Source organism: Calidris pugnax, unplaced genomic scaffold, assembly GCF_001431845.1.
Source record: "Calidris pugnax isolate Ruff unplaced genomic scaffold, ASM143184v1 scaffold211, whole genome shotgun sequence".
Classification (NCBI taxonomy): domain Eukaryota; kingdom Metazoa; phylum Chordata; class Aves; order Charadriiformes; family Scolopacidae; genus Calidris; species Calidris pugnax.
Window position 1 is genome coordinate 1,635,198 of NW_015091083.1, and position 19,607 is coordinate 1,654,804.

A 19,607-nucleotide genomic window follows, 5' to 3' on the forward strand; every position below is an offset into this window, starting at 1 on the left:
TCCGCCCCCATTTTCTGCAAAAGGGGGGCGCAGGAAGAGGAGGCCTCTCCTCCCCCTTTCCTCGGGACTTGTCCCGCTGAGGGGGGGTGTGTGTGTGTGAAGGGGTTTATCCCCGGGGGTGGCTCAGGTAAACCCGTACGGTTGTAAAACGAGAGACAAAAGTCGCCCCCCCACCGCCCCGTCCCTACTCCCGTCCTTCCGCGGTCCCGGGCAGGGCTTTCTCTGGGGTTTGGAGAGGCGGGTGTCGGGTGTCGCTCATCAAACTCTTGGCAGGGCTGGTCGGGGTGCGGGGTCCCGGCCCGGGTCCAGCTCCGGAGCCCGGCTGCCCGGTGCCGGCGGAGCGCTGGGCCCCTCGCTAACCCGCCGTCCGTCCCGCACACGGAGCCAGCCCCTTGCCTTTCCCTTCGCAATACCGCTTTTAATCCTTTAAAGATCCTTTAAAAGCACAAATAGAGGGAGGCTGTGCTCTGCCTGGCGCACAGGGGAGAGCTGGGGTCCGCTTCCCATCTTCTGGATCTTCACTGAAGCTGGGGAGTTGGGGCTGCATGTGTAAGGCTGCTGGTTTGTTGTTGCTGCATCTGCTGTGCCTGAATACATCACCCCGGTGCTTAAGCAAACCGAAGCTTAGCTGTTGTAATTTCCTAGGTAGTTTAGAAAACTCGGCAGTATGACCAAGGCTGTCAGAACATCACCTCGGGGCCTCTTTTATTAGGCCACCCACCTTTTCAAACTGTCTGTAATTATTAGAACTGTCATTTAGGAGCAAGAGAACTGATCGTTTTCTGCTGGCATCATCGTTTTATATTTTTAGCTGGAGCTCTATGTAGGTGTGTATTATGTATTGCTTATTCTGTCAGGATTACATGAAAAAGATGCCCTTCGCATCTCAGGATGCACCTTCTCCATGCACATCCCCTCGATTGTTTCAAAATGTTTCAAAAAACCTGAAGTGTGGCGTGTTCTTTACCGAACACTTAAGTTTGTGTAAAGATGTTCACATTCCTACTTGACGGAATGAAACTATGTAGCTTTAGGGGGGAAAAAATCAATTTACAAGAGTCTTGAATGAAGAGAGAACAGGCTGATTGTTTTCCCTGAGGGTTTCCTTACTTTTACTTAACAGACCCGAATAGAAAGGAATACTTTAAAAAAGGGATAACTTTGTGTCCTGGTTTGAGCGATACAGGATTAATTTCTCTTTCAGTAATTTTACATTTCAGTAAGGTGTCTTCTAATGCTTTGGAAAACTGCATTTTTAGAAGACTCTAGACTCGGAATTTGTGAAAATATTTACTTTATAGCTAGCTATGGTATGTGGGCTTCAAGGTCTCAGTGTTTTTGAGCCTTGCCAGGTGCAGGGATGAGGAGGAGCGAGAGCCGGACACTTGACCCGAGCTGGCCAACAGGATTATTTCATGCCATGAACGTCACATTCAATATAAATTAGAAAGTCTGCTGAGGAATTTTCTGTGTTATATGATGGCTGTGATCCTGAGAACTTCTTGCCCTGGTGCTGGACCCCCGAGGCCTTCCCTTCATCGTAGTGTCTGACATTTGCTGTCCACTGCTGGGAGTGCACGGAATTTTCTGTGTTATATGATGGCTGTGATCCTGAGAACTTCTTGCCCTGGTGCTGGACCCCCGAGGCCTTCCCTTCATCGTAGTGTCTGACATTTGCTGTCCACTGCTGGGAGTGCACAGCTTCCTGCTGATAGAATGGGCTGAGTATACCCTAGTATGTTTTATGTTAGTACTGGGACCGATATTGGCTCTTTAGTATTATTACTGTTAATTATTTAGTCTTACTCTACTAAATCTGTTTACATTTTAGCCCTTGTGTTTCCTTGTTTTTTCTGATTCTCCTTCCCAGGTGGGGAGGTGTCGTCAGGTGATAGAATAATTGTCTACACCACAATAAACTGTTGTGGGTTCTTCAAACCATAACACTTTGCATTTGGAACTTTAAGGAAAATAATAGTTTACAATAAAACTAAAAAATAAGTTGTAACTTGGAGTTTGGTTTTCATTCACCTCATTTTAGAGACAGTGATTCTTTAATACAGTGTATGTTCTGTATTGATAGTTACCTTCCTTAACATGTATGGAAAGACTCTTCTACAAATGTACATTTTTTAGTAATTAGCTAAAGAGTCTTTGATTATAAACCTAAATGACATTTGTTTGTTCTGTCTATTTGGTAGGAAGGTGTGTAGTTCTTTTGTTAGGTTGATGTGGACTGTCCTATTAGAAGGAGCATGGATGTACTGTGGGAGGCTTTCCGTGATGTTAGTTCCATTCCCGAGAACCCCCACTCTGTAAGCAGATGCCTGACTTTAAGGGACTTTTGCCTCTTAAAAGTATTTTGATGTGCTTATCTTACAAATATGTAAATACATCTCTGCAAGATGGTGCTGGAACTTCTGCAGTGTTAAAGCTTCTGCGAAGTTTGGCACGTTATAATAGATCCTGAATATTTTGTCTGTGGACTAATTTTTCTGTGGAGCTAAGTCTTTTCTCTGTATATGGTGTTGTCAGGAGTGGCTTTATTTACATGGCTTGAAATAATGATAAATCTGTCTCAGATAAGGGCTATACTCTTCTTTCACTGAGGTGAGACTACGTGATTGTTGCATTTGGTGCTTTCTTGAAGTAAAGAATCTCTTGCCTGTGCAAAGTATTCAGGAGCAAGATGGTTATGACAACAGCATGTTTTTGTCTGAAAATATTGTAAGTTCTAAATGTTTAATACTGCACAGCAGGTGTTTTATGTAGAGCTCTTAAAACCTGCAGGTAGTCGAGATAATTCTTGTTTAAGTTATTGTTTAAGAATTATCTCAAGCAAGAATTACTCAAGCTCACAAAGACTTGGTTAGCTGTTGCTTGTCATGTACTAGAACATTTCCCAAAATCGTGAGGCACTATCTTAGTTTTTCTTAATGGAATGCTAATGTTAAGAAACACAAGATAAAGAAAGGTCAACAGAGAATTGTGACAGGATGGTTACAAAAGTTTGAAACTAGGGATGGAGCATGAAATAAAAAATGCATTTGAGCACAACCCTGAAATGGCTTTTAATTCATACTAGTTTTCCTGAGATAGCAATTGGCTTCTTTAGCTTTAGGTTGTGTTTAAATGTAGAATGTAGCAGGAAAGAACACTTGCTAATTTTATGACAGGGAAATGTGCTATGTAGGAGTCCTCAACTGCATTTGAGTGCCATTTCAGTCAGTCTGTTGTTGATTTAATGGGCTGTTTTCCTAGTAACTACCACTAGCATGATGTGAGGGTCTGTCACAAATTATGGTCATAAATTCTCTTGAAATAGTGAGGAAATATTGAAAGTCCAGACTGACTCTGAAGTTCAAGTTGATACTTTCAAAGCACTGAATCTTCTCTCTGCATACAAAGAATAATGGCTTTAACTGTCTTTTAGGGATGGTGTATGAATTAATTTGTTACTATTTAATTTTAAATTAATTAATTTTAATTTTAAATACACTTTAGAGCATCCAGAAATGCTTTAAAATTACTAATAATGTAGATTTGGTGCTGTTGACACACTGGAGGGAAGGGATGCCATCCAGAGGGAACTGGACAGGCTTGAGAGGTGCAAACCCCATGAAGTTCAACCAGGCCAAGTGCAAGGTCCTGCATCTGGGTCACAGCAATCCCAAGCACAAATACAGGCTGGGTGGAAAATGGATTGAGAACAGCCCTGGGAAGAAGGACTTGAGGGTATTGATGGATAAGCTCAATGGGAGCTGGCAATGTGCACTTGCAGTCTAGAAGGCCAACTGTATCCTGGGCTACATTAAAAGAAGTGTGTCCAGCAGGTTCAGGGAGGTGATTCTCAGGTTGCTGAGGGAAGTTGTGGATAGCCCATCCCTGGAAGTGTTCAAGACCAGGTTGGATGGGGCTTTAAGCAACCCGGTCTACTGGGAGGTGTCCCTGCCCATGGCAGGGGGGTTGGAACTTGCTGATCTTTAAAGGTCCCTTCCAACCTACACCATTCTATGTGTCTGTAATGCATAAGTCAGCATGACACATGAAGACAGTACTTAAAAGTGTGTATGTATTTCATCAATAGCCTGTTGCAAATTCCACCATTGCATCTTGCTGTTTTGAGCCTTTCATTTTAAATCTCAGCTGCTTTAACTTTTATCTTAAGAATTCTTCTACTTCTTTATAACATAGTTGTTACTGAAATAGGCCACTGGTTTTGTTCCAGCTGTAAATTTTCTCAGTCCTACCTGTTTCTTGAATAAGGCAAGCCAAGGTAACATTTTAGCAAACACAGAGACTGTTTCTGAGAACTTGTTATCCGTTGTTGTTATGGTAAGGTCTGGCAGCATAACAACAAATAAAGGTTACAAAACCTCTCCTAGAATATAGACACACATGACCTACAGAGAATGTCTAACGTGACTTTCCTTCTAGCTAGAATTAAGCCAGCAATGTAGACTTAAAGGTAATTGACTCTTTTTCAAAGCAGAAATAAATTTCATTATTCATGATGCTTGTAAATAGCTTTAATGACAACATTCATGTTAGATTAGTAATCTTTGTGAACATACTGTATTGTATGAAAGCAACCTGCCATCTTGAGATAGAGAACAATAACTAGTTTTAAATTCCTTGTTAGAAAGAAGCTATTGTCAGTAACTTTACTGCTCTTCATTCTTAGAAATCATAGAATCATATGGGGTTGGAAGGAACCTCTGGAGATCATCTAGTCCAACCCCCCCGCCGAAGTGGGTCTACCTACAGCACATTGCACAGGAACTTGTCCAGGCGGGTTTTGAATGTCTCCAGAGAAGGAGACTCCACCACCTTTCAGGGCAGCCTGTTCCAGTGCTCTACCACTCTCACAGTAAAGAAATTCCTCCTCATGTTTAGATGGATGTGTGTGCCCATTACCTCTTGTCCTGTCACTGGGCACCACTGAGAAAAGACCAGCCCCGTCCTCCTGACACCCTCCCTTTAAGTATTTGTATGCATTGATTAGATTTCCCCTAAGCCTTCTCTTCTCAAGACTAAAAAGACTCAAGAGATGCTCCAGGCCCGTAATCGTCTTTGTGGCCCTAAAAATCATCTGAATTTTTCTATATGTCTTTAACCCAGGAGCTATTAAACATTCAAAATGTTTGGCTTTTATAAGTTCAGAATCTCTCATGGGAGTTGAAATGGCTGAAAAAAAATCACAGCACTGAGAATACTGGAAGAAAATAGTTGTTATTTTCTGCTCAAGACTTTTGTGAAGAACTTAAATAGATGTCAACCTGAGCCTCTAAGGAAGAATGACAGTAGAATAAGTATCCCCCCAGTTTATGGCAGACGCCAGCAACGATGCAATTCTACGATGCACAATGAAGTCAGCATTTTGTTTAGAGATTTTGAGGCATGTGGATTATTTTCCTTTTTTGCTATATTGCTTTCCAACAGGATGTGTCCAACAACACTGCAAGTTCACTTAGGGCAGAAGCAAATAATTAGTGTATTGGCTGGGGACGCTGGCTGGCCAAAGCCACGTGCTGTTTGGATGCTTGGGACTTTCTGAAGAAGTCAAAGATGTGCCATCTCCTGACAGCCCACAGCTGGGACTTCTGAACTGGAAAAAATACTTCTGGACAATCCTATCCCCTTTAAGTTACACCATGGAAAATCTCACGATAGAGTCAAAGGATATTTTGAGCAGTTTTTGAGATAATTGGGTGATTAAACAGTTGTGAGGAGATGAGAGAAAATGGGAAGTATGTCCCACAAAGTATTGTTCACTACAGTTTGTTAGGAGTGTATGGGCCAACAATTCTTTTTGTTCCTTCTCTCTTGGAAAAATCAGAATGTGGAGCTCACCAGCATTTTGTCTTTGTGGCTTCCGTTCACTAAAGATTGAGAACACCTGTTAAACCACAAAATTCTACTGAGAAGCTCTGAAGTGCAAAGAATGAGTGATGGGTTGGTAAGGGTGTTGAGGGTCCATGTAATAAACAGGATTTTTAATTCAGCTGTTGTTTCCTTTACTCTTGCTTGACTCGCACATTGGCTGCCAGCATAGGCACATGTAAGGTGTCATTTTGTACTGATGTTAAATCCATGGGTGACTTTTGCAGGGACCTAAGCAAATTGACGTGTTTGATTTAAATTGGGCTGTTTGCTCTGGATGATAAAAGAGTTAAAGCAATTGAAACCGCTTTTTAAACCAATAAATACTTTACATGAGTGTTTTGTGTTAGATTAGCTTAATGGGGATGGTCTGCTGGGAAAAGGAATTTCTCAACTGTGAATAGGCTACAGAATTGTCTTCATTTCACAGTACGAAGGTTTATTGCTGTTGCAATAAACAGCACTGACACCAGACGCAATGGTACATTCGTGGTGTGATTGTCAGTGGTCTGAGAACCTCAAATGTTGGCACATGTATTTAAAAATGTTCCTGCTTAATAATATAATAGTTGTTGAATACTGTTTGGTGCCTTGGCTTTCTGAAATGCTGTATAAGTATTAGCTAATTCTGAATATTCTGCTAACATAGCATATATTATTTATCTTTTATACACAAGGAAATTAAGCTTCCCCAGTTTAAGTTGGAAATTAAGGTAAGGAAAATTATGCAACTGAAGAAATGAAGTTGCAAGTGTGTTAGGTTATAACTCTCTTCTCTACTGTGAAAAACAGAAAGATCGAAATGAGAATTCTGTCTTTGGTGTGGTTACACAAAGGCCTTGATTTTAGTTTTTTTCTCTCATGGATTTCTGTTAAAGGGCTTGTGGTGTTGTATGAAAGTGCAATGCTCTTAATTTGGTGGTTCTGTCCTTCTTACAGGATCCCTGTTGGCTTGAGTTTTGTCTGAGAGGGAGAGGAATGATTGAGTTACTTACTTTGACATCTCGTCATTTGGCTCAGCATTTGACAACATTTTGTGATGGTGATTCTAGAGGTCCTCTGTTGCCTTTTCTTTAGGTTGTCTTAACTGTGTGTTGACTTTATTTTCACTGTGTTGTTGCATTAAATGTGATTCATTAAACATTTATTAATACTTCCTTTTGGAAGTGGCTTGTTACATGTGATAGTAAAGATGATAAATTAGCCCTGGGGGACTTTTGATCCTCAGCCTGCAAGAAGTAGACCGAAGGTAGGAGCTGGCAGTAAGTGAAGACAGAAGCTTGACCTCTTCTTCCTGTGATGTTTAAGAGTTAAAGCCAGACAGTGCGAGGAAGTAGTGTTTGCTTCGTATTTCTAAACCTCTTGGTGGAAGAGGAGGAACTGTGGATTGCGTGGACCTGCTTAGTGAGTTTCCTGGCTTTTGGAATCAGTGTTAACTATAATGTGATTTTTGTAGATGTTTTCCTTGTCTGCTGTTCAGTGCTGGTTTTAATTAAATCAAAAGGAAAAGGAGTGGAGGATGTGAGAAAATGTGATGAAAGTTTACAGAGCTGCTATAATGTATGGGTTATTGATATGTCATTTAAGAACTTTTATGGAATACTGCATGTACTTACGGCTTAAGCCACATACTCCAGGTTTTGAATTATGCCTAGCAGTAGTAATACCCTTAAATCATTGTCAATAACTTCAGCGTAGCTGCTGTGAAAATTTCGGTTTTACTTCAATTCTGGATTCATGGATACTTTGTCTGGTAATTTTTTAATTTTTTTTTCATTTTGCATGAACACAGTCTTTTCTGTTCTTCCAAATGAAAATTGTCCTAGCTGGACTTCAGAATGAAAAAAAGAGTCTTTAGATGACCAGAAATGTAATTAAATGTGGTGTGTTCTTTTAGTGGAAAACTTCATGCTACAGAGTATGACTGTCAAGAAGGTGAAGTTGCTTCCTATTGTACCTTTATAATTTGAGAGAGAGACATACCCCTAAGACTGCCTGGTGCACTTGTCTTTATATGAATTAAAAAACCAAGAGCACAGAATACCTAAGTGACAATATATCTTGTGGATCAACCGCGTTTGTGGTCAATCACATTTGTGAGACACATACTGCTTTGAGTTAATCAGCACCATAGTATGTGCTATGTGCTACCACTGCACTTCGTTATGCCACACTTCTCCCAGTCTTTTTTTCTCTAGAGTGGACCTACCACTGCACTTCGTTATGCCACACTTCTCCCAGTCTTTTTTTCTCTAGAGAATCCTTAAATAAAGATTTGGGTTTGGCCTTGCTGTGAGAGATAAAATGCTTTTTCACAGGATGCACCGTGACAGTGGTGGTCAAAAGTGCCCTGTTTTATTTTGTATGTACTCCTGAAGTAAAGAGTGAGATTGTGTATGGTGTAGGTGTTTTGCAGGTTTCCCACCATGACACATCTCTGGGAGCTTTCTGGAGTAGCTGATTTATGCCACCTGAACCTTTATTTCTTTGCAATGTGGATTATTTTTTTTCTTGTTTCTCAGACTTTCTAAATAACATACTTTTTATGTCTGGCTCTTCAGGTAAGACTGAAAGGTGTTCTTTGTGACATTGAATGAGTGGTCTGCCAGCTACCTTGTGTTATGAGGTTTTGTTCTTTCTTGCACCCTGTGGGGTGCTTGGGCATTTTGTCATGTCCTTTTCCATCAGCCCATTATTTCTAGGATGCTACGTAAGTCATGGCATATTCCTATGTAACCAGACTTTGAAGAGACTGTTGAGGTTTGAAGTCTTAGTGTGGTGAGTTTTAGATTTCTCTAGCTTTAGTTTTGGAGGTGGTGCATACTTGATATTTGAGGCAATGTGAAAGGCCTTATGTCTTTATTATTATTATTGTTGTTGTTTAAGGATTATTTCCAAATAATTGGTAAGGGACAGTTTCTACAAATTTTTGTGCAGATACAAAAATAAGTTTTTTAGGAGCAAAGAATGATTGCTTTAAAGGGACAATCACAAAGCTGTGGCATTTGGAGTAACCTAGGAAATGTTGCAGCTTTGTTTTTTCCTTCAAATGCTGTTTTTAGTTCAGTCACTTAGACCAGTGTCTTGGTGATGCCACAAAAATATATTCTGCAGTAGAAGTATATTTGTATCTGTTTTAAATTTCATTGTAGAGGAAGAGAAAAAGCAGGAGTTTGGCAACAAGCTGTCTCTGCTGCTGACAGTGAATAATTCAAGGAGGAGAAAGAATGAAAGGTTATGAGATTTATTCTCTGATGTGAAACTATAAGGGATGCCTGTATAATGTATTTAGTGTTCTTTCTTAACACTTGTAGCTTAATGCAAAAGCCAGAATGCTGTTTCTTGAACTTCTTAAAGCAGCAGAAGTAAAAAACAAAAAAACTAATCCTTTGTTTCATAGAAGGTGTCACCTTTGACCACTGAGTCATAAATTACCCAGTGTTAGATTGATACTGATCACTACTTCTATTGTGCATATAGTTTAAAAGAGCTTTGGAGGCTTTAATTTGTGTAACTAGTTATTTCAAATATAGTATGTCTTTCTTACGAATTTGATCCCATTTAAGGTAGGTCACTCATGGCCACCAAGTTTCCTGTTTTCTCTGTCACACTTTGTTTTCATTTCAGTCATTGAAAATTTTCTACTTCTAGAACAGTTGAGAAGCTCAGAGTAGAGTTGCCTGGCTTATAAGAATTAATTTTGACATAAAATATTATATAAATTCCACAGTCCGATGCTTGAGAGTTGGCAGCTTGAAGTATGATGTGTTTAATTTTTTTTCTTTTTTTTTTTTTTTTTTTGAGGAGAAAATGCTGTAGCCTCAGAAGTCTGTATTGGTGACTTACCTGGATATATCTTTTGCAAAAGATGTCAAAGCAAATTGCACTGCTGTGTTAGTATTCATGTTCTCAAGTCAGAGCAAGAGGCTGAAAATTCCACTTAAAGGGTCTGCCCAGCTGTGGATGATTAAAAAAATAAATCTATACATTATCTGCTTCTTCAATAGCGGAGCAAAAGAAATTTGTAGTTATGGAGAATTTTTGTCTGTCTGGGTTTTAACAGCATGTTTTTCACTGTCTGGATAAAGTTGGCTATTACTTACCCGTGTTCTAAAACTGAAGTTTGCAGGTGTTCAAGTGCTAGAAAGTGTATACTGGGAAAGAGTTACACATCTGGACTTACTTAGACAAGCTGCATTGTGAGAGTTACATAGGGTGTGGCTAGTGCAGGCAAAACTATAGTGAAGCCTCAATAAATTAAAGTTGAATAATTTGCCAGTCTTTCCCTTTTACCTGCCCCTAAAAACTGTATGAACTTGGATTTTAATCTCATATTTCTTCAACACCTGCCCCACCCTGAGCCACAAAATCCCACTACCCTCAATGTCAGCTGTGGCTTTGGAATCTGTGCATTTTTCAATTGCAGAAGTCGGATATGGTGACTACTAGAAGGAACCCTGTACCCTGTAAAGAGTTGGGGAATATTCTGTGAGAGTTTTTTCGAACAGAGTGAATCAACTCTTAAGGGAGCTCAAAACTTAGTTTCTGTGAACGTTGTGGCTGAAGGTAAAATTAGGAGAAATGTACACACACCAGCAAAAATTTAAGTGAGTAGCGGATGATATTTGCGCTAAATAAACCATTATCTGAAGGTGTTCTGTAAGAGTTGTGGACAAATAGCTGAAGTGAGCCCTGTAGCTTGCGTGCAGAACTAATCCATACCATTTGAACTTCAAATGGCGTGCTTGACACTTAGTAAGTGTATTAACAGTCTGCTGCTCGATCTTATTTGCCTAATAAACTTTGACACACAAGTTCTACAGATGGTTAATATTTTCAGAGGAATTGCTGTCTGTTCACGGCCAGTTTGTGGCCAAAAATGTGATACAGGTTTTTATTTCTTTTCTCTCTGAAATATTTTCATGGCTGTGGTCATTCCACTCGTCTTTATTATCACATCTGACTGCAACCGAAAAATTGAATGCTCAGCTAGGAAAATTTTCAATTTAAATTTAAAGGGCAGAGAGTTGGCCATGGAGTTATCCTGGCTACTTTTGAACTTGACTTCCTCTATCAAAGCAGCAGAAAACATGATGTCTGTCAGTATTGGGGGGTGGTAATCCTTCTATTTGAGGGAATCCTGGATCATTGTGACAAAATCATTGTGTTAGATATCTGTTAATGCTGAGGTCATTCTGCTGTTTGCAAATTTTAGTGTTTTGAAGAGCCTTCAAGACATCTGTGGAAAGTGAAGCCATTCTGCATGAGCCAGAGAACTGGAAAATGTCTGGATTTTACTTAGTGACTGGTAGTTACTGGGAGTTTAAATGTGCTATCAGACCACTCAGTTCCCTGGAGCAGAGACAGATTTGCTCATAGTTCAAAGAAGTGCTGCCCTAGGCAGGAGGAGTCTCTTACAAAGAGACATGTACATGTCTCTTGCTTAAGTATGTACGTGTGGAACTCTATGCATAAGTATGTACGTGTGGAAGGGTATGAGATGGAGGGGGGCTGTTCCACATATGTGTATGTGTGAGTATACATATAATGTGTATGTATGTTCTTACATGCTTAAACACTTGGTTAACCAGTTTCTCCTGCTCTGGTTTTTTCCTTTCATTCTAATGGTTATTTTATTGAATAACCTTCTGTTTCTGAAAAAAACCACTGCGTTTTATGTAGGCTTTAACTCCTCATGTTAGATCTTGATGCATAATTTTAAGGAGGAAAGTTTCACAGTTGCTGGGTATGGGACTGGAATTCAGTATACCTGGATTTGGTTTTGGTGTTTCTACTGAAGCATGCCCTTAAGTCTGTGAGCTTCAATTTTTCATCTGAGAAAAGGTGCCAGTGATACATAAATGGTCTCTCTGAATGTATCTTGGAGTGTTTTACCCAAGAAGCACCTCAAAGTAATCTTTTACTATACATACGCTTTATAAAGAAACTTTTTTTGTTTGAATCCATTGTATAATTCTCTCAATGACTGGTGCTTCATTAAAGAGAAATGAAGTTGCAAATGGTAGGTAAAGTATCCCTGAAAAGTTAGGGAAAGGGGAAATCACGCTTGACCAATTTGATAGCCTTCTATGACAGGATGTCTGGCTGGGTGGATGAGGGGAGAGTAGTGGACGTTGTCTACCTTGACTTCAGCGAGGCTTTTTATACCATCTCCCATAACATCTTTGTAGGTAAGCTTAGGAAGTGTGGGCTAGATGAGTGGACAGAGAGGTGGATTGAGAACTGGCTGAGTGGCAGAGTTCAAAGGGTTCAAGTGGTGGAGTCCAGTTGGAGGCCTGTAAGTAGCAGTGTTCCCCAGGGGTCAGTACTGGGTCCAGTCTTATCCAATATATTCATCAATGACCTAAATGAGGGGACAGAGTGTAGCCTCAGCAAGTTTGCTGATGACACAAAACTGGGAGGGGTAGCTGACACACCAGAAGGCTGTGCTGCCATTCAATGAGACCTGGACAGGCTGGAAAGTTCAGCGGTGAGGAACCTGATGAAAGTCAACAAAGGCAAGTGTAGGGTCCTGCACCTGGGGAGGAATAACCCCATGCACCAGTACAGGTTAGGGGCTGACCTGCTGGAAAGCAGCTCTGTGGAGAGGGACCTGGGAGTCCTGGAAAGAGTCCAGTGGAGGCTACGAAGATGATCAAGGGAATGGAGCACCTCTCTGATGAGGAAAGGCTGAAAGACCTGGGTCTGTTTAGCCTGGAGAAGAGAAGACTGAGAGGGGTTCTATCAATGCTTATAAATATCTAAAGGGCAGGTGTCAAGAGGATTAGGGTCAGGCTCTTCTCAATGGTGCCTGGTGACAGGACAAGGAGCAACGGATGCAAGCTGGAACACAGAAAGTTCCATCTGAAAATAAGGAAAAACTTTACTTTGAGGGTGACAGAGCACTGGAACAGGCTGCCCAGAGATATTGTGGAGTCTCCTTCTCTGGAGATACTTAAAACCACCTGGATGGGTTCCTGTCCAGCCTGCTCTAGATTCTGTGGTGAACCTGTTTTGGAATGGGGGGTTGGACTGGGTGATCTTGAAGGTCCCTTCCAACCCCTACAGTTATGTGATTCTGTATTTTATCAATCAAAATTTTATGCCTGATCAATTTTGTGCATCTAAATCTTTGATCTTAAATAACCACTTTCCACACCTTTTGCAGTCTTTATTTTACAATGTCTGCAATTTGTATCCTTCTCCTGTGTTGATAGTATTTCTTCTCAGCTTGAAAGCTCTTCTAGGCAGGGATCTTATGTATTGTTTTTCCTTTTACCTGCTTGCTTTGTGTTGTGGTTTCTCCCCTCTCCTCCCCCCTGAGGAACCAAGATTGCTAAAGGCTGGAATGTCTGTAGGTGGGTAATTAAAAACAGTGGTCAAGAGAGCTCCTGGGAACTTGTTGGGTTAGTTCTCTAAGTAGGATGATGAGGCACCAACGTTGAAGGGAAGGAAAAAAAACCTAAACCCAAACCAAAAAAACAACGCCAACCCCCCCCTCCCATTTCTGGCAGTGTGAAGAGTCTGCCTGCTGTCCCCTTAGCATGTGGCTCCACTAACACTGTCTGCTCATGCAAAATTGGTAAAACTGGAGAAACTGCAACTTAACTTGTGTTTAAGGATTGCTGCTTGGCATTCAGCCTAGTGCACAATGGAAAGAAGATGAGCAGGTAGAAGTACTTTATGCTTGTGACCTCTGTTCCATATTATCGCTCAACTTGCATAGTCCAAATTAAGGTCTTCATTGTTATCTGCAAAAGATTTAAGTGATCTAGGATTAATTTACCTTGGGGATTACCACCTTGACACATCCAGCCCTTCTCCATCATGCTACAGTAATTACAGCTCATGGAAAATAACTCTGGTTGCTGATCCCCAGGGTGTGGAACTCCTGGCATCTGGAGATAGAGCACATCTGGCACTGGTTCTCACAGGCAGAATTTAGCCACCCCAAAGCTTATTGCATGTGGGGAATGATGCAAGTGACTTGTTTTCTCTGAACAATGGCTATGGGATCTTTGTAAGCATTGGCCTCTCGCCTGGTTATTCCAAGATGTTTTTTTTTGTTGGGTTGGTGTTTGTTTTTTTGTTGGGTTTTTTTTTCTCCTGAGGAAATCTGCGTGCAATGAGGGAGGATGTGGAGTACTGCAAGTTCTCCATACAGCTGACTCAGTCCTCCAAGTCATACTTGTTCCTTGACACTGATGCTTTTACATATGCAGAATGCATGTGTAAAAGCTGCTATGCCCATCCAGAAGGCACTTGGTAGATACAGATAAAGATTCTGGCATACTTTGGTTTTTTTTGTGTTTTTCTGATTGCTAGGATTCTGTGGAGTCAATGCTACAGGGCCACAGGATAAAGTTTTATTTTTAAAGGAGATGTACTGCAGTCCCCAACTTTGAGGAATGTTCTTGGGACTTGTTAGTATCACCTTCCTTGTGCAGATTTTGTAGGGTAACAAAACTCATTTGAGATAGCTGTTAGAATATGAATTGAAACCCTATTCCACAATTACTTCCCCAAGGGTGCTTGTATTTTGGAATGGTTTCCCCAGAAGATCTGTTCTGGAATACTTTATTGGAGTTCCTTCTCAGTATTAGCTTTGGAGCTCATTTCTTACCGTAGGGATTGGGACTGTGTAACAGGCCTGTGTTACTGAATCTGGGCATCTGCTGATAACGTCTTGATATCAACTGATTCATTATCATGGTTGTTTGTAACATGACACCTGTCCATATGCTTGTTGACCTTAGGACCTTCTTATCCACAAATAGAGTAGCCTCTTAGGACCTTCTTATCCACAAATGCTAGGTTCTGAGGGAGGAAGCCTTCTTTCAGGTATTCCATCTCTTAACATATTGTGAAGAGCCTATGAGAATGTTTCAGGTCATGGGGCAAGAGTGTCTTCCAGACGTGTTTTTGGCCCTTGATTGGCAATGAGCCAGAGGTAGGTGGGAGGACTTGTTTGAATGGACAACAAGGGAAAGTAATGATTTGCTTGGGAGTTCACGCTGCAGGACAGGTACACTCAAGCCATTGTACTAGTCTGGGTAGGAGTTTGTTCTTTTACTTGTAAATTCTGCTATTCTCTTAAAATTACTGCTAAATTCTCCAGGTGTTTAGTTCCCTGGCTATTATTTGGGAGGAAGCTGCTTTACACATTCTTTCCTTTTTTTTTTTTTTTTGAGACTCTAGCAGCAGTTCCTTTATTTATTTATTTTATTTTTATAAATAAAATCTTAGCCTGTGTTGGAAGCTAAAATGACTTCGGGTCTCTCTTCCCTGCTGAGTGACTGTCGTTGTTGAGACTCTAGCAGCAGTTCCTTTATTTATTTATTTTATTTTTATAAATAAAATCTTAGCCTGTGTTGGAAGCTAAAATGACTTCGGGTCTCTCTTCCCTGCTGAGTGACTGTCGTTGTTGCTGCAAACCACTGTGTTTGACAGGAACTCATCATTGGTTCAGTAATGCTTCATAGTAATTGAGAGACTATGTACCAGTGCTAATGAAAAGCCTTTGTGTGGTTTCTGGAGGCCTGGGCATCAACAGGCATGTGGAGAGGTTGCAGGGATAAAAATATAACTTGTCAGCTGCTGTGCTCTGAATTACAGCTGCATGCAATGCTTTCTCGCGTATAACTTGTCTGCCACTTTGTTGTGAGGCAGAAGCAATATACTGAATTCTAGAAAAACCTCCCCCTTTTCCCCAGGAACTAGTTTTGATAACTACTTTTTTTTTTTTTTTTTTTTTAAACTGAAGTGTTTGTGCGCAAGAGTAGAGCAGTCAAGCACAGTGAGAGATGGGTAAGCATTATGCGCACACATTTAGGATTGCAAAAAGAAACTTTAGCACCAGTTTGTTATTATAAAGTCTGAACTAATGTTGGCTGTTTATAAAAAGGAATGGACTTTGCAGGGTTATTTTCCTATTTAAACATCAGCAGGACACTGGGAACAGATTACTGTGAGTATTTGAGTAAGTTGTGTTTGCGTAGTGTGCTTGGCAACATTTCTTTCAATGAAAGTTTAACTTTTTAAGCTATCCAAGTTCTATTTAAAAACTTCATCCTACATCAGGAAGGTAAGATGGCTGGTAGGAAAATCCTAACAGTGGTTTTTTTTGCAGTTATTGATGTGTATGATGTCAGTGACCAGATCACTGTTGTATATGTGGCCAGAAGCGAGTATGCGTTACTATCTTTATGTAGAAAAACTTTGAAACATGGAATGGTAGTTTATTCAAAGTCCTGTCATAAATATTGCTTATTCTGAAGAGGATAATTTTTGCTGGGATGATCCCAAAACGTTAACAAACAGATCAGTCTAAAGCAAATAGTATTCAATATCTGTCTTTCTCCCACATTTGGCTGAGCATGTGCCAAATGTACGATCAGGCTCTTTTTGCTGGATACTCCAGATCTTCCAACTTCAACTCCACCTGTTCCACTGGCTTCAGAGATGCATCAGCAAAGCAGTAATGATTTCAAAATACTTTCCAGTGCCTGAAGTGGCACGAAAGTTTCTAGTTCTGACAGCTGTAAACTGATGTTAAAAAACAAGAATTCCTGAAACTTGTCTATTAGCAACCTCAAAGCACATCTTTCTATACAGTTGTAAAATTGGCACTAACAAAAAAGGCTTTATTTGAATAGTACACAAAAGTTTACATGCAAACCCCAAATAACCCCAAATTTGGTTTATCTACAGCTTACTGTTCTGATTTTAATTATTATTTTTTTTCTTCCCTGGAGGCTGATTTGATATTTAAATTGAACTCAACAAGTGGTTCTCTTGTTCCTTCCTAAATCTTGGAGAAGTTTTGGGTGTTTTTTCGCTTGGTTAGTTGATTTTGTGTGGGTTTTTTCCCTCCCCTTTTTTTTTTTAGTTTGATTTTTTTTGTAAAACAGTTTAAACAATATTTAGTTAGGCACAAGTCACTGCAAATAAGGTTGCAACAGCATCATGCCATTTAGCGGATTTACTAATTTAAAATGTTATGGAGTCTTCTGTGTATGTAAAGGAGAAAGAAATCTTTAGTTTTATTTGCATCTTCTTTAATTAATTTCTGCCCTACATGAACTTGATAAGGGAGTTACTTGTTTCCACGTGGTACTACTTTTATTTGTAACATTACAGTGCTTTCTGTAAGTAGAAAGTGAAGGTTGCCCTAACTCTGAGCAAGTGTTTAGTTACAGAATAAAGTGCCAAAGTTTGGTGTAGAAGTGAAGGGCTTCTGTCAGCTGTGCTTCAAGTTAGTGCTTGTTTGGTGTGGGGTCAGGGCTTTTTTTGTTGTTGTGGTTTGGTGCTTTTTTGGTTGTTTTTGAGGAGAAAGTTGTTTTTCATAAAAAGCAAATTCTTTTGTGGAATAGTTTACAACTAGTTTTTAGAGACGGTAGATTTTTCCTCTATTTTAACAATACTGTGTTCAGTCTTCTCTTTAAGACAGTTCATCAAAGGCTAGATGGATGCAGGAGCCACATTCAATTTTCTTGCAATTCACTGATGAAATTCAAGGTGTCTTCTGTCTGTCTGTTTTTTAAATTATTCACGTAATGCTTAAATTTGGGGCTTTTTGTTTTTATTAAGCAAGACTTCCATCTTTAGTATGTAGGAAAAACAGCCCTTCTCCTTTGCATGTAAATATGTGGGTTAAATTGGGTTCATAAGCCCCTGTTGTATTTTAAGAGGCTAGATGTCTGTTTCTGGATTTAGTCATTATTGTTCATACCCGGAGGGGGTTACTTAAATGCATGTGGTCATTTCTTGCATGTAATTAATGTTTATTAAGATCCACTGCAGGATCTTGTTTTTATATAAAAAGTTAAAATGCAGTTGTTAATTGCTAATGGTGTGCTAGTGTCTGACATGTTGACTGTGCCATGTTTGTCACGTTTCTGGATTGGAAATGTGATTTTTAGGCTGTGGGCGGTAGCTTTTTGTATTAACATTTGTATTTTGTGGTGTTTTTAATAAGTAAAAAAATATGCATATGTATAATAGGGAGGGCAGAATCCAGGACATTGAAACTCCAAAGCAGTCTGCAACAACTGGAAATAAAATAGATGTAAAAACTGGCTGTAATAAATTTACTGTGCTTAAAAGGCACAGTGTCCCCAGAGAGCGGACACATGGCACTAATATTTACTCCAGGTATGAGCGTATTTGAATGGTAGGCATTGCATTGCAGTGGTGAATGTATTAAGTGTGTTCTGCCTTAGAGTCCCAGTCTGTCTCCTGAAGGATGGCAGTATTTATTTTTTTTTATCAACTACAGCATAGATTCGGAATAGTTGTTTGGAATATGATCTCATCTGAAATGCCCTGAGTGTTTTCTAGACACAAAGGGAGAAGGCTTCCTGTGCTGAAATTCCTGGGTCGTGTTTTCGTTGCTGAAGTAGGTGTAATTATTACACTGATACTGCAATCTTGACATAAAAATCCTGATAGTGTCAGTGAACTCCATGCAGCTCATGAAATCTCAGGTGAGGAGTGAAATAATGACACTGGATTTTTATTTGACGTAAAAGTTTCTTTTTCTCTGCTGGCATTTTTACGTTGAAATAACTCTCTAAACGTAATAATAACATCTTTCTCTTTAGCAATGAAAACACAACCAAATAGTGCAAATGAAGGCTAGAGGAAAGGGTTAATGTGCACAAAACAAGATAATCAGATCAGTGATGACCACATATTACCTGAGTATAAACAAGTGCACTTTGCCCTCTGTGATATTGCTTCCTTGTGTAATGCTAATAGGCTTGTACCCTTCCTTCTGCAAAAATAAGGGATAGGTTTTGGACAAAAATAAGTAAAAAACCCCATGGAAGCGTTTTGTCACCTGTGTTCTAGAAGCAGTTATAGAATTTGTGTATTTTAATTTATATGTGGGGAGAAGTGTCTGTATTCCTGTTTTTCTGTCTACCCTTCCAGTGTGCTGCTTATATTTGTGGCCCTTTGATTTTGGAGATCAGCTATGTGTCTTTTCACTCCTAAAAATTGCATCTAGGATTTTCTGTAAACTTGCGCTGTGGTGTTTTTGTTTTGTTTTGATTTTGATCTGCCCCCCCCCCCCCCCCCCCCCCCCCCCCCCCCCCCTCTCTTTCTTCCGTATTTGAGCTATTTGCACTGTAGCATAGCCCTGGGGTTATTTCTTTTGGCGCTTAAATTCACTGAAATTGGAGCACAGAGAAAATGGAAAAACATTTAGTCACACCTCTCTGGACGTGTTGTATATCACAGCTCCAGTTTGTTCTTTGCAACACACCTTGTTTAGGCTACCAAGGGACGGGAGGGTTGGGGTGGCTGAAATTATTCCTAAACCTTTTGCCACAGTAACATGTATGCCTTTTTTTTCTTTCTTAAAATTTGATTGTAAGGTATCTTGACAGTATAAAAAGGTAGTGAATTTACACTGTCTGGTAAGACATGGATTATGGTTCTACTTAGCACATGGGGGTCTTGTCTTGGCTCTGCCATAGACTGCATGTCGTGCCCATGAGCAAGACCCTTAATCCTGGTCTTCGGTGGGCTTGCTTTCATTCTTTGCCTTGTACAGCTAGATGGCAAGCTCTTCAGGTGTGTCAGTCCCTCACAACGTGTCCACGTTGTGTCTTTCATGGTGCAAATCTCAATTCTACCTTCTAGCTGTTACCATAATATGCATGATGACAGTTGATGTTGTGTAAAGCTTGTGTTGTGTTGGTTCCACCCCCCCCCCCCCC

The 19,607-nt window shown here is 40.1% G+C and overlaps 1 protein-coding gene across 2 annotated transcripts in view; it reads left to right on the top strand.

Moving 5' to 3' along the window:
* LRP5 (LDL receptor related protein 5) overlaps positions 1-19,607 on the top strand; it is a 155,398-nt gene that overhangs the window by 8,416 nt on the left and 127,375 nt on the right. The gene's annotated exons all lie outside the window — the stretch shown is intronic.